The following is a 13,010-nucleotide window of genomic DNA, read 5'->3' on the forward strand; positions in this document are numbered from 1 at the left end:
GCTCCCAAAGTGCTAGGATTATACGCGTGAGCCACTCACCTGGCCTCCAAGAGGTTTTTAATTTACTTATTTACGTTGTCCAGATCTGTTAGAGGAGTCACTATCTATGGCAGCTACTGCTTTATGAAACATATTTAATAATAAGACCTGAAAGTTGAAATTACTCCTTGATCCATACGCTGCAGAATAGGTGTTGTGGTAGCAGGCATGAAAACAACATTCATCTTGTAAGTTTTTAGGTGATCAGGTACATTGTCTATGAACAGAAATATTTTGAAAGTGCCTCTAATTTGTGGACTACACACTGAGTAGCAAAGCTCTAGACCTTTACTGTCCAATATGTAGCTCCTAGCTACATGTAGCTATTAAATACTCGAAATGTGGCTGGTCCAAATTGAGATGTGCTATAAAATACACGCTGGATGCTGGATATCGGATAGCAAAGACTTAGTATCCAAAAGTTTGAATGAAAAACGTTTCGGTCAGGGACATGGTGGTTCACGCCTGTAATCCCAGCACTTTGGGAGGCCAAGGTGGGCGGATCACAAGGTCAGGAGATCGAGACCATCCTGGCTAATATGGTAAAACCTCGTCTCTACTAAAAATACAAAAAATTAGCCAGGTGTGGTGGCATGCGCCTGTAATTCCAGCTACTTGGGAGGCTGAGGCAGAAGAATCCCTTGAACTCGGGAGGCGGAGGTTGCAGTGAGCTGAGATCGTGCCACTGCACTCCAGCCTGGTGACAGAGCAAGACTCTGTCTCAAAAAAAAAAAGAAAAGAAAAGAAAAATGTCTCCATTTTGAAATACTGGTTACATGTTAAAATGGTAATTTAAAATAATTTCACTTGTTTCTATTTTTCTCATATGGCCACTAGAAAGTTTAAAATCACATTCATGGCTTGCATTTGTGATTGCATTTTATTTTTACTGGACAGGACCGCTCTAGACCATATTCATCTTTAAAACGTGAGCTAAAAGCAAGAGTTACTGGCAAGTAAAAGGAAGGGAGAAAATACCTCAAGAAATTGACAACGTTAGTTTGACATTTGCAAGTACTCTGGAGTTTAACCAGGATTTTATTTATTATTTATTCATTATTTTTATTGTTTTTTAACTTTTAGGCTCAAGGGTACTTGTGGTGATTTGTCACATAGGTAACTTACATCTCATAGGGGATTGGTGTATAGATTACTTCGTCACCCAGGTAATAAGCATAGTTAGTACCCAATAGGTAGTTTTTCGATCCTCTCCTTCCACAGTCAACAGGCACTCAGTGTCTATGGTTCCCTTCTTTGTATCCATGTGTATTCAGTGTTTAGCTCCCACTTGTAAGTGAGAACATGCAGTCTGTGGTTTTCTGTCTAACCAGGATTTTAATAAAGGTAGATCTTAGATATAGTATGTGTTAATTGCTACTCTGAGCTAGGCAAGGTACTTACCTCTGTAAAGGTGGGCCATTACCCAGGATCATATCAAAAGCTCTGATTTCTGAAATGTATAAGATGAAAAAGCAAATACAGTGCAGATTGGTTTTCTCTGTAACAAAGTAGAGTTTTAAAATACCATTTGAGGCCGGGCACAGTGCCTCACGCCTGTAATCCCAGCACTTTGGGAGGCGAAGGCGGGCGGATCACTTTAGGTCAGGAGTTCAAGACCAGCCTGGCCAACATGGTGAAACCCCGTCTCTACTAAAAATACAAAAATTAGCCAGGCATGGCGGTGGGTGCCTGTAATCCCAGATGCTCGAGAGGCTGAGGCAGGAGAATTGCTTGAACCCAGTAGGCAGAGGTTGCAGTGAGCCAAGATCACGCCACTGCATTCCAGCCTGGGCAACAGACAGCAAGACTCCATCTTTAAAAACAAAACAAAAAAATCATTTGAGTGGACAGTAGCACTCCTTGCCAAATTCCAAATGCCAATCAACAGCCGGCTTTACTTGTCAAAGTTGGCATGTATTGTTCATCAAACCAGAGTCTAATTTGATCACCCCCTCATGCACACAAGACCACCACCACCTGACTCCACTGTTGCCTGTGGTGCAATGCCATGTTAACAAGTAGCATCTGGAATTACTCTTGAAACATCCGCCCATTTTGATCACTGTGGAAGGCAAATCTTCCTTCCACATTTACCCCTTAAGAGCAAGTTGTGCTCACTTCTCTTTTATCAACACAGTATACTTTTAAAGCTAAGATTTCATTTTCTTCAATCCTTTTTTTCAAGAAGCACATTTTTCTCTGCTGGTGATTCCTTTAAACAAATATTTCTTGTTTTGGTCTGAGCAATTCATTTTTTGAAACAGAGTTATAGAAGTCTAGGCTTTGTTTTCATGACTGAGATGAAGGCTAAGAATTTATGACCAGCATACAATAGATAGGGTAATTTGTGTGTTCGTGTAATTTACATGTGAGGATAGGCTGTTTTTTAAAATTAGAATTTGTTTCTGTCTTCTTAGAATTTACTTACTGAATCGTTATGAACTTTGCAAAGTGACTCAATTCTGAAAATCCTCATACCTCTTTAAAACTATGCTGCATACCTACATAGTGCTTACAAAAATGAATAAATCAGTATTTCTCCAAAACATGTTCTGTGAACCCCTGCCCCAGAGTTTTCTGTGGTATTTGTTAAAATGAAAATTCTTAGACCCCACCCATGTTTATTGAATCAGAATCTCGTATTTATTATTTATTTATTTGATATGGAGTCTTGCTCTGTTGCCCACGCTGGAGTGCAGTGGTGCAATCTCAGCTCACTACAACCCCGCCTCCTGGGTTCAAGTGATTCTCCTTTCCCTGCCTCCTGAATAGCTGGGATTACAGGTGCCTGCCACCACACCTGGCTAATTTTTGTATTTTTAGTAGATACGGGGTTTTACCATGTTGGGCAAGCTGGTCTCGAACTCCTGACCTCAGGTAATCCTTCCAGTGCAGCCTCCCAAAGTGCTGGGATTACAAGCATGAACCACCGTGCCTGGCCTGAATCAGAATCTTTTAGTTTATGAGAATTACTTAAGAATCTGATATCAGGCCTTTTTTTTTTCCATTTATTCATTTTTTAAAAACTGAGCCATTCATCAGTTTATTTGAACATGTGTCTGTTGGACACTTAACATGTACCAGGTGCTAGGGACTCAGCAATGAACAAGACAAAATACAGTATTTGCCTTTAAAGAGCACAGGGTGAGACAGACACAAAGTTAAGTGAACAGAACAGTCAATCAAGAAGCTAAGTTCACATAGCGATAAGTAAAGAAAATGGAATAGGGTAATGGGATATTGGGAGTTATGGAAAGTTAATTTAAATTTTTAATTAACTTAGGGGGTTACAGAGGGCCTCTCAGGGGAAGTGACGTTTGAGCTGAGAAGTATGATAAGAAGGAGCTGATAATGCACACATCTAGAGGAGAAGGGTCTCAGGGAAGGAAAGAAGAGTGCAAAAGTCAAGGTGGGAAATGTTTGGCACATTCAAGAGACAGAAAGAAAGACAAGTAGAGGGCCTGAGACTGGGCCTCAATCCTTCCCACACTTAAGATCAGGCAGAGAGCAGTAGATGTTGAGGTTGAAGATTAAACCCAGGAGAGCATTTAATATAAACTTAGAAATGTAAATGTTTCAACAAGAAGTGAGTAGTGAATGACTATTAGAAGAGGTGAGTTCGAGTTGGTGGCCTTAATTGGGTTGGGTGGAGAGATGAAAGTTAAAAACCTGACTGGATGTAGCTTAAAGAGAATGGGAGACAAGGAAGTAGAGACAAGAACTGCAGAAAATGTTCAGGAAGTTTTACTAGTTAAGGGAGTAAAAATTCAAACTTCTGGTAATAACAGGTCTTGGGGTCAAAAGAAGGTTTTCTTTCATAATTTTTATTCAAACATATTCAAAAGTAGAACAAACCCCCATGTACTCATTATCCATTGTGTTTGGGTGAATAATGGCCCCCAATGTCCATGTCATAATCCACAGAACGTGTGGATATGTTACACAGCAACAGGGACTTTGTGTGTGTGATTAAATTAAGGATCTTGAAGAGAGATTATCCTGGATTATCTAGATGGGTTCAGTATATTCACATAGACCCTTAGGGAGGCGGGAGGATCAAAGTCAATAGTAAATGGGTCAGGAGATGGGCCAGGAGTGGTGGCTCATGCCTGTAACCCCAGTACTTTGGGAGGTCAAGGCAGGAGGATCACTTGAAGCCAGGAGTTTGAGACCAGCCTGGGCAACATAGTGAGATCCCATCTCTACAAAGATAAAAATAAAAAATTTAGCCAGGTGTGGAGGCATGTACCTGTAGTCCCAGCTACTCTGGAGGCTAAGCAGGGAGGATTGCTTCAGTCCAGCAGTTGGAGGCTGCAGTGAGCTATAATTGTGCCACTGCACTCCAGCCTAGACAACAGAGACCTTGTCTCTTTAAAAAAAAAAGGTAGGAGATGTGCTCATATCTGTAATCTCAATGCTTTGAGGGGCCAAGTAGGGAGGATCGCTTAAGGTTAGGAGTTTGAGACCAGCCTGAACAACATAGCAAGACCCTGTTTCTACAAAAAAGAATTTTTTTAATTAACCAAGCATGATGGTGTGCACCTGTGGTGCTAGGTACTCAGGAGGCTGAGGCAGGAGGATCACTTGAGCCCAGGAGTTCAAGGCTGCAGTGAACAATGATCACACCACAGCACTCTAGCCTGGGTGACAGAGTGAGACCTTGTCTCTCCCCGAAAAAAAAAAAATAGTAAGAGATACAAAGATGGAAGCAAGAGGTTCAAGTGACACACTGAAGAAGCCAAGAGCCAGAAAATGCAGTGGCCTCTAGATCCTAAAAAAGGCAAGGAAATGGATTCTCCCACAAAGCCTCCAGGCAGAAGGAAAATGCAGGAGAATGGGAAAGCCCATGGAGTGTTAAAGAGCCAGCCATTAGCTTTTCCAATCATGAAGTGCTTGGGACATTTGGCTTCTTGACAGGTTGTTTTTTTAAGTTAAAAATTCCTTAATATTTTATTCCTGGTACCGCTACCACAATTTACAGGGCAATATACCTGATGTAATGAAAAGAAAAAGACAAAGCTACAACAGATGAAAGACCTCAGGAATGTACATCTAATTGACACTACATTGCATTAATCAATAGCTGCACTTTGTGCAAACTGTGGCTATGATAGTCCTGAACAAGAAGGGTTTCCTGTTTAAGCTGCAGTAACTTTTCTGACTATGGATCATCGTTCCTTCTGTGGCAGATTTTTACAGTTCCTCTAATGCATTTGGTGTGACTGTCTCAAAGTAACCTGCAGCTTTCCTGACAACTCCTTGCTCTCTCTCCTGCTAAGAGCTGTAGCCCTTTTCTGCTGTTTTTAGAACCTTCTGCTGCCATATCCACCACTTCCACCACCAGATCCATAACCACCACCATAGGGAATGCCCAGGCTTCTTCCACCAAAACTGCCCCCTTTCATGGGTCCATAATTTGATTGCTGTTGTCCAGTGTAATTTCCAAAATCATTATAGTTCCCACCACCACCATAGTTACCACCGCCAAAATTTCCTCCTTCATTGTACCAATCATATCCTCCACCACTGCCACCATATCCACCACCTTGGTTTCCACATCCTGGTCCATCATGACCATAGCCCCCTCTACTACTATAACCAGGACCACCGCCATAGTTGCCACCATCACCTCCAGATCCATTATATCTACCATCACCTCCTCCATAACTACCTCTGCTGCCACCACCTCCACCACCATAGCCTCCTCTTCCATCACAGTTTCCACCACGGCCAAAATTACCTCCACCACCTCCAAAGTTTCCTCCACAATAAAATTGCCAGATCTACCTCCACGACCTCCCTGTGATCCAGCAGACTGCATCTCTTGTTTAGAAAGGGCCTTTTGCACTTCACAATTTTGCCCATTAATAGTGTGGTATTTCTGAACAACAATTTTATCAACTGTATCATGATCATCAAAAGTTGCAAAAGCAAATCCTCTCTTTTTTCCACCCTGCCCATCTTCCATAACTTCTGTGGTTAATCTTGCCATACTTTCCGAAGTAGTTCTCTCAAATTATATTCTTCTGTGTCTTCTTTAACACCACCAACAAAAATGTTCTTCACTGTTAGATGGGCGCCAGGCTTTACAGAATCCTCTCTGGAAACAGCTCTCTTTGGTTTGACTACACGCCCATCAACCTTGTGTGGTTGAGCACACATTGCTGCATCCACCTCTTCAACACAAGAACAAGTCACAGAACCAAAGCCCCTGGAATGTTTTGTTTGGGGGTCTCTCATTACCACACAGTCCGTGAGTATGCCCCATTTCTCAAAATGTTCTCTGAAACTATCATCTGTAGTTTCAAAGCTCAGACCACCAATAAACAGTTTTCTCAACTGCTCTGGTTCGTTTGGATCGTGGCCCTCCTCCAGCAGCGACGGCTAGAGCCAGGCTGGGGTCAACAGGTGGCGGTTTTACCTCCATTTTGAGACTGGACTTGCCTCTTCCAACTCAAGTTCAATGGGACTGAGAGCTTCTTGACAGGTTTTGCAGAGTTGACTTGCAGATTTTTTTCTGGTTTGAGATTCTCCCTACTCCCTACTCCCTACTCCATTAACACTGAGTTTTAATGTTAAACTTAGCTTTGCTCCTCTGGAATCCTGTAAGTAGACAGAGGTAATAGCAAGTCAAAATAAATAGAATGTCTTACTAGAAGGCCTTGCTCTGTTTCTAATCTCTCCTCTGAAAGTCTTTTTGCAGCTTTGTTTTGGGAGAGCCATGAAGGTGTAGCTTTGGAATAGATTTGTAAGAGAGTATTCTGGCAATGGTAAGTGCTACATGACTCCTGGTGAGTAAAGATCAATGGCCCAGCTTTTCTGACCACCTTTAAAATGTATCTTTTGCCATATTTTTTATGAGTTATCATGAACCCCAAGTTAGGAGTCCTTAATACACTGGGTGCTGAGCCCTGGCCATACTTGTATTCTCTCAATTGGAGAAGAGAAATTACATCATGGAATTCCTAGGTTGGCCTGACCAGGCCCACTTGGACTTCCTGCTGTTGTGGTTTTCCTCTTGAGTTTCCGTAGTAGAGGTCTCCTCTGCCCCTGCTTCAGCTTCCTGCTCCCAGCAACTCCCTCCTGGCCTCAGCTTTCAAAGATGGTTCTTCAGGCCCAGAAGGATCAGCCTGAGACTGGCATTGGAAAATCCAGGCTCTAGTCCAGATTCTTCCACTTGCCAACAAATCTCTTCCCTTCTCTGGGCTTTGGTTTCCTCAGCCATAAAAAAGAAGACAGCACCTCTCCCCAGCCACCCAACTGACTAGGAAGTGAGGAGCACCTCTGCCTGGCCACCAACTGTCTGGGAAATGAGGAGCGCAAAAAAAAAAAGTCCGGGTATGGTGGCTCACACCTATAATCCCTGCACTTTGGGAAGCCAAGACAAGAGGATCACTTGAGGCCAGGAGTTTGAGACCAGCCTGGCCAACCTAGTGAGGCCCTGTCTCCACACATACAAAAAAATTATCCAGGTGTGGTGGCATGCTCCTGTAGTCCCAGTTACTCAGAAGGCTGAGGAGAGAGGATTGCTTGAGCCCGGGAGTTTGAGACTACAGTGAGCTAAGAAGGTGCCACTGCGCTCCAGCCTGGGCAACAGAGACCCTGTCTCTTAAAAAATAAATAGGCTGGTTGTAGTGACTCACTCCTGCAATCCCAGCACTTTGGGAGGACGAGGCAGGCAGATCACTTGAGGTCAGGAGTTCGAGACCAGCCTGGGTGAAACCCCATCTCTACTAAAAGTACAAAAATTAGCTGGGTGGGGTGGCACATGCCTGTAATCCCAGCTACTTGAGAGGCTGAGGCAGGAGAATTGCTTGAACCTGGGAGGCGGGGTTTGCAGTGAGCCGAGATTGCTCTACTGCACTGCGGCCTGGGCGATAGAGCGAGACTCAGTCTCTAAATAAATAAATAAATAAATAAATAAATAAATAAATAAAATGTAAAGGCAGGGCGTGCTGGCTCATGCCTGTAATCTCAGCACTTCGAGAGGTCAAGGTGAGTGTATCACCTGAGGTCAGGAGTTTGAGACCAGCCTGGCCAACGTGGTGAAACCCCATCTCTACTGAAAATACAAAAAATTAGCCAGGCATGTTGGCAGGTGCCTGTAACCCCAGCTACTCGGGAGGCTGAGGCAGGAGAATGGCTTGAACCCGGGAGGCGGAGGTTGCGGTAAGCCAAGATTGTGCCACTGCACTCCAGTCTGGGCAATAAGAGCAAAGCTCTGTCTCAAAAAAAAAAAAAAAAAAAAAAAAAAAAAACTAAAAAAAAGACAATAACAAACTTGCTTGATAGAATTGTTATAGGAATTAAATGATACGATATGGTGAAAGTGCATTAAATTATAAAGTGTAATCCAGAAGTTATCTAATTATAATTATTCCTTAGTGGAATCTTTGAATATTCTCATAGCTCTTCATTTTACAAATGGAGAAGCTGAGGCTCAGAGATAAGTTTACTCATTGTGATAGTTCATCTTATGCGTCCAGTTGGCTAGGATACAGTGCCCAGTTGTTTCGTCAAACACCAGTCCAAAATGCTGCTGTGAAAGTATTTTTCAGATGAGCTTAACTTTTAAACCAGTGGACTTTGAGTAAAGCAGATTACCCTCCAAAATATGGGAGTCATCCAGTCCGTTGAGTATCTTAAGAGAAAAGACAGGTCCCCTAAAGAAGAAGGAATTCTGCCTCCTGACTGCCTTTGAATTCAAGACTTCAGCAACAACTCCTGCTGGAATTGCCATCCGATTGACCTGGCCTGCAGATTTCAGACTTGCTAGGCCCCCACAACTGCATGGGTCAATTCCTTAAAATAAATGTCTCTCTCCCTACCTCTCTCTATGTATATATTTAGATATAGATTATAGATAGGTTATAGATCTAGGTACATATACACAGATACTCTCTATTGATTCTGTTTCTCTGAATAATCCTTACTGATGTATTCATCCTGTCCCTCATGAAGCAAATAATTATTAGGCACCTACTGTGGGCTCTGTTAGGCAAAGCAAATAAGACAGGGTCTCTGCCCTCAGGCAGGGAATAGACAAGTGACTTCCCACATACAGTGTAGCGTGGGACCAGTGCTGTGTGTGGGCTGTGCTTTGGGAACTGTGGATCCACAGTGGAGGAATATTAAAATGGGTAACTGAGAGCTGTGAGGCAGGACATGCTTCCCAAAAGATAGTGATGCCTGAGTGAGTTTTGAAGGATGAATATGGATTAGCAAAGCCAAGAAGAGAGGGGCCAGACACTTCAGGCCCAGGAGAATGGGAAGCAGGGACAGCATCTCTGCACATGAGACCCTCGGGAGTTCCAGGTGGCTGGAGCTGAGGGGTGTTGGAGAGAGCTGAGCAGTGAAGCAAGAGCAGTAGCAGGGGACCCCTTTTAGAGATGCCCTTTATCCTGGAAGTCACAGGGAGCCCTCAAGGACTCCAAGCAGGGAAGACAGGGAACTGTGTTTCAGAAGAGTGCCTCTGCTACCAGGTAGAAGCTGACCTGGAGGGGACCTGTGAGGAGCCAGTTGAGGTCTGATGTGAGGCAGAGGATGGAGGAGGGATGGCAATGACAGGTGACCATTCCCTCAGCATGTGGCCAAGCTCCTGTTACCAGTGAGGCCCTCTGCTCAGTGATGAAGCTCCATAATAAACAACATGGACTCTGCTTCTAGGGAGCTTGGTGACGGAACAAAGGGGCCTTGGCATTGACTATTGATCTGTTCATCTGAGGGTCAAGAGAGCTATGGGTCAGAGAGAGATTGGGAAGAAGCTAGGGTGAAACTAAAATCAGGGAGGAAAAATAGGCTTTGTGTTAAGAACCTGGAATTGTAGGCAAAATATTGCGCGTTTGGTTGTTTTTTTTCCCCACTCTGTAGAGAGGATCTACAGTCATTATCACATTCTCAAAGGGGAGAAAATATCCCCTCCAAGTTAGGAAACACTGAAATAGAATGCAGTGAGCAGATGGCGGAGGGTGGAGCCCCTGGGAATGGCAATATTGAAAGGGTGGCAGGCGGCGCACAGTGGCTCACGCCTGCAATCCCAGCACTTTGGGAGGCTGAGGGGGAGGGATCATTTGAGCCAGGAGTTCGAGACCAGCTTGGGCGACATGGTGAAACCTCATCTCTACAAAAAATACAAAAATTAGCTGGGTGTGATGGTGAGCGCCTGTAGTCCCAGCTACTCGGGAAGCTGAGGTGGGAGGATCACCTGAGCCCTGGAGGTCGAGACTGCAGTGAGCCGTGATCGCACCGCTGCATTCCAGCTTGGGTGACAGAGTGACACCCTATCTTAAAAAAAAAATGAGGCAAAGGAAAAGGCAACTGAGAAGAAATGTTCAAAGAAAGAGGAAACAGGACAGTGCAGCCTTATGGAAACCTGGAGAGGGGAGCATCCCAAGAAGCCAAGGACTGCTCAGCACCGCCTCCTGGTCCAGAGCAGGTAAAGGAGACCCGCAGACACCAGTCATTTGATTTGGAGTTGAAGAGGTGGGCAGAGAAGAACCTCCCAGAGAAGAAAGCCGTTTTAATATCAGGAAGCCCGTAGCACGACACACGTTCATATGCTACAAGGAGCAAGCCAGGAGAATGAGAGTGGTCTCTGGCCACCAAGCTCCAGGCTGCATCAGTCCTTGCCCTTTGGGAAAGCGGTGGCCCCCAAGGAGCAAACGGAAACCAAGCGATAAGTGAATGACGGCAGCCACATGCAGCTGTTCAGGGAGGTTTGCTCAGGTGCTTGAAAACCTGGATCCCAGGAGGAACAGCCAAATCCCAGTCCCAAGCCAAAGAGCTTGGGACTCTGCAACTTGAGAGGCCTCGGGGAGATGATCAACTGTTTTCAGAGGAAGGGCTTTCCTAGGGCAGAGGGAACAGGTATGTTTTCTGGATCCAGGACTAATTAAAGCAAGACAGAGTGGATTCAGTAGCAGAGGGAATTTTCTAAAATCCCAGCAGCCAAGAGGAGTAGCAAGGCCCTTGTGTTCAGAAGTGTGCAGAGGCTGGGTGATTATTTGGCAGGGCTAGTACACAGATGATCCAAACCTCAGGTCGGGGTTGGATTCCATGACCTTTAAGGTCCCTTCCAGACTTAGGAATATCTAACACTTATCAGATTTCTTTGTCATCTTGAAGGGTTTTGGAAAATGGTCAAAAAGACTTGTGATGCATTTTATTTTTAAAAAATCATGCTACATAAGGCTCATGAGGTTAGGGGTAGAAAGGAATAGTGTGGCTTAAAAAAATAGCACCTCTAGCAAGTATTATACCTCTTAAGAAGGAAATCATTGACTAGGGTTTGGATCAGTGGTTCCCAAAGGTCACTTGAGGGCAGATAACCTCCACCCCGCTATTTTAACTCTAAGAGCCCAGGTTGGACCCAAGTTGGACCCAGGAATCTATGTTTTAAATAAGCAACAGTGCTCCACCCCCATCAAAAATCTAATGTGGCAGATCCCAGGACTCCTCTTTTGAGAAACTGGGTGATGACGGACTGAGGATAGCAACAATTCTCCAAATAAAGTGCTCTATAAATGGCGATGTGCTTTGCAGTTGGGGAAAACAAGGCTCAGCAGTGTGGAACGTGTGCCGGAACAGGCTGGAGGCAAGTGTAAATCCCAGATTGACCTCAGGTCCAGGTATTTCCCCTTGGCACTGAGCAGGCTCAATGGAGAATTTTGCAGGCCTTGATCTCATTCACTTTCATTACTCCCACCTGGACAGAACAGGAGGCTCAAATCATTGCCTCAGTCTCCTGGTCTATAAAATGAAATAATGGTGGTTGGGCCTATATTCTCCATGAACGAGGGAGAACAAATCTGCCAAGTATGGACTCCCAGGACTGAGTGGGGCTGGAACACTCTGGAGAAAGCTGCTGTGGGCTGAATGTTTGTGTCCCCCTGAAATCCATGTTGAAACTCCAATCCCCAGGGTGATGGTATTTGGAGGTAGGGCGTTTGGGAGGTAATTAGGGTGAGGTTAGATGATGAGGGTGGAACTTCCATGATGGAATTAATGCCCTTATAAAAAGAGGAAGAGGCTGGGCATGGTGGCTCATGCCTGCAGTCCCGGCACTTTGGGAGGCCGAGGCGGGTGAATCACCTGAAGTCAGGAGTTCGAGACCAGCCTGGCCAACATGGTGAAACCCCATCTCCACTAAAAATACAAAAATTAGCCAGGTGTGGTGGTGCATGCTTGTAATCCCAGCTACTTGGAGGCAGGAGAATAGCTTGAACCGGAGAGGTGGAGGTTTCAGTGAACTGAGATTGCACCACTGCACTCCAGCCTGGGTGATGAGCAAGATTCCATCTCTAAAAAACTAAATAAAAAGAAGAAGAGAGACAGTGCTCTCTTGCTCTCTCCTCCTCTACCCACCTCCTCCTCGTCCTTGCCCCCTACTTCTCCCCCTCCCTCCCTAAATGCTTGCACCAAGGAAAGGCCATCGGAGGCCATAACCAGGAAGGTAGCCCTCACCAAGAACCTGACCATGTTGGCACCGATCTCAGAATTCCAGCCTCCAGAATTGTGAGAAATAATTATTTGTTATTTAAGCTACCAAGTGTATGGTATTCTGTTATGGCAGCCCGAACTAAGACAAACACATCACTATTTGCTCAAAGGCTTCAGAAAGCAGCCAAGAAGGAATAACGGGCGTCACATTTACCCTCCTGCCTGGAAAAAACTGGGCAGAATGTGTGAAGCAATAGTTTCAAAATGCTAGATAGCAGGCAACAAAGGACAGTGATCCCGGAGAAACAGGAAGCAAACGAGGTGAGCCCCGCGATGGCTCCAGCTGACTGCGGGGGAAGTTTCCAGGCTGCAGCACAGGGAAGGGGAACAGAAGCGGAGCCCAACAGAATTCCTGAACGGAGGCAGCAGGAGCTCCCAGGACAGAATACTGGAGAGGAGGAGCGGCACAGAGACAGCTCCAGAGATAATGCAGAGAGAGAGAAATTCAGCGGAGTGCTGCTCAGCATGTGCGT

At 44.9% G+C, this 13,010-nt stretch overlaps 1 protein-coding gene and 1 pseudogene across 1 annotated transcript in view; one reads left to right on the forward strand and one right to left on the reverse strand.

Annotated features, from left to right (window-relative positions):
- Positions 1–13,010, forward strand: part of MRPL37 (mitochondrial ribosomal protein L37) — a 911,410-nt gene that overhangs the window by 657,852 nt on the left and 240,548 nt on the right. The window lies entirely within an intron of this gene.
- On the reverse strand, positions 5,307–12,516 carry LOC126948060 (heterogeneous nuclear ribonucleoprotein A3-like; annotated as a pseudogene).

The sequence above is a fragment of the Macaca thibetana genome, chromosome 1 (genome assembly GCF_024542745.1).
Source record: "Macaca thibetana thibetana isolate TM-01 chromosome 1, ASM2454274v1, whole genome shotgun sequence".
Lineage (NCBI taxonomy): Eukaryota > Metazoa > Chordata > Mammalia > Primates > Cercopithecidae > Macaca > Macaca thibetana.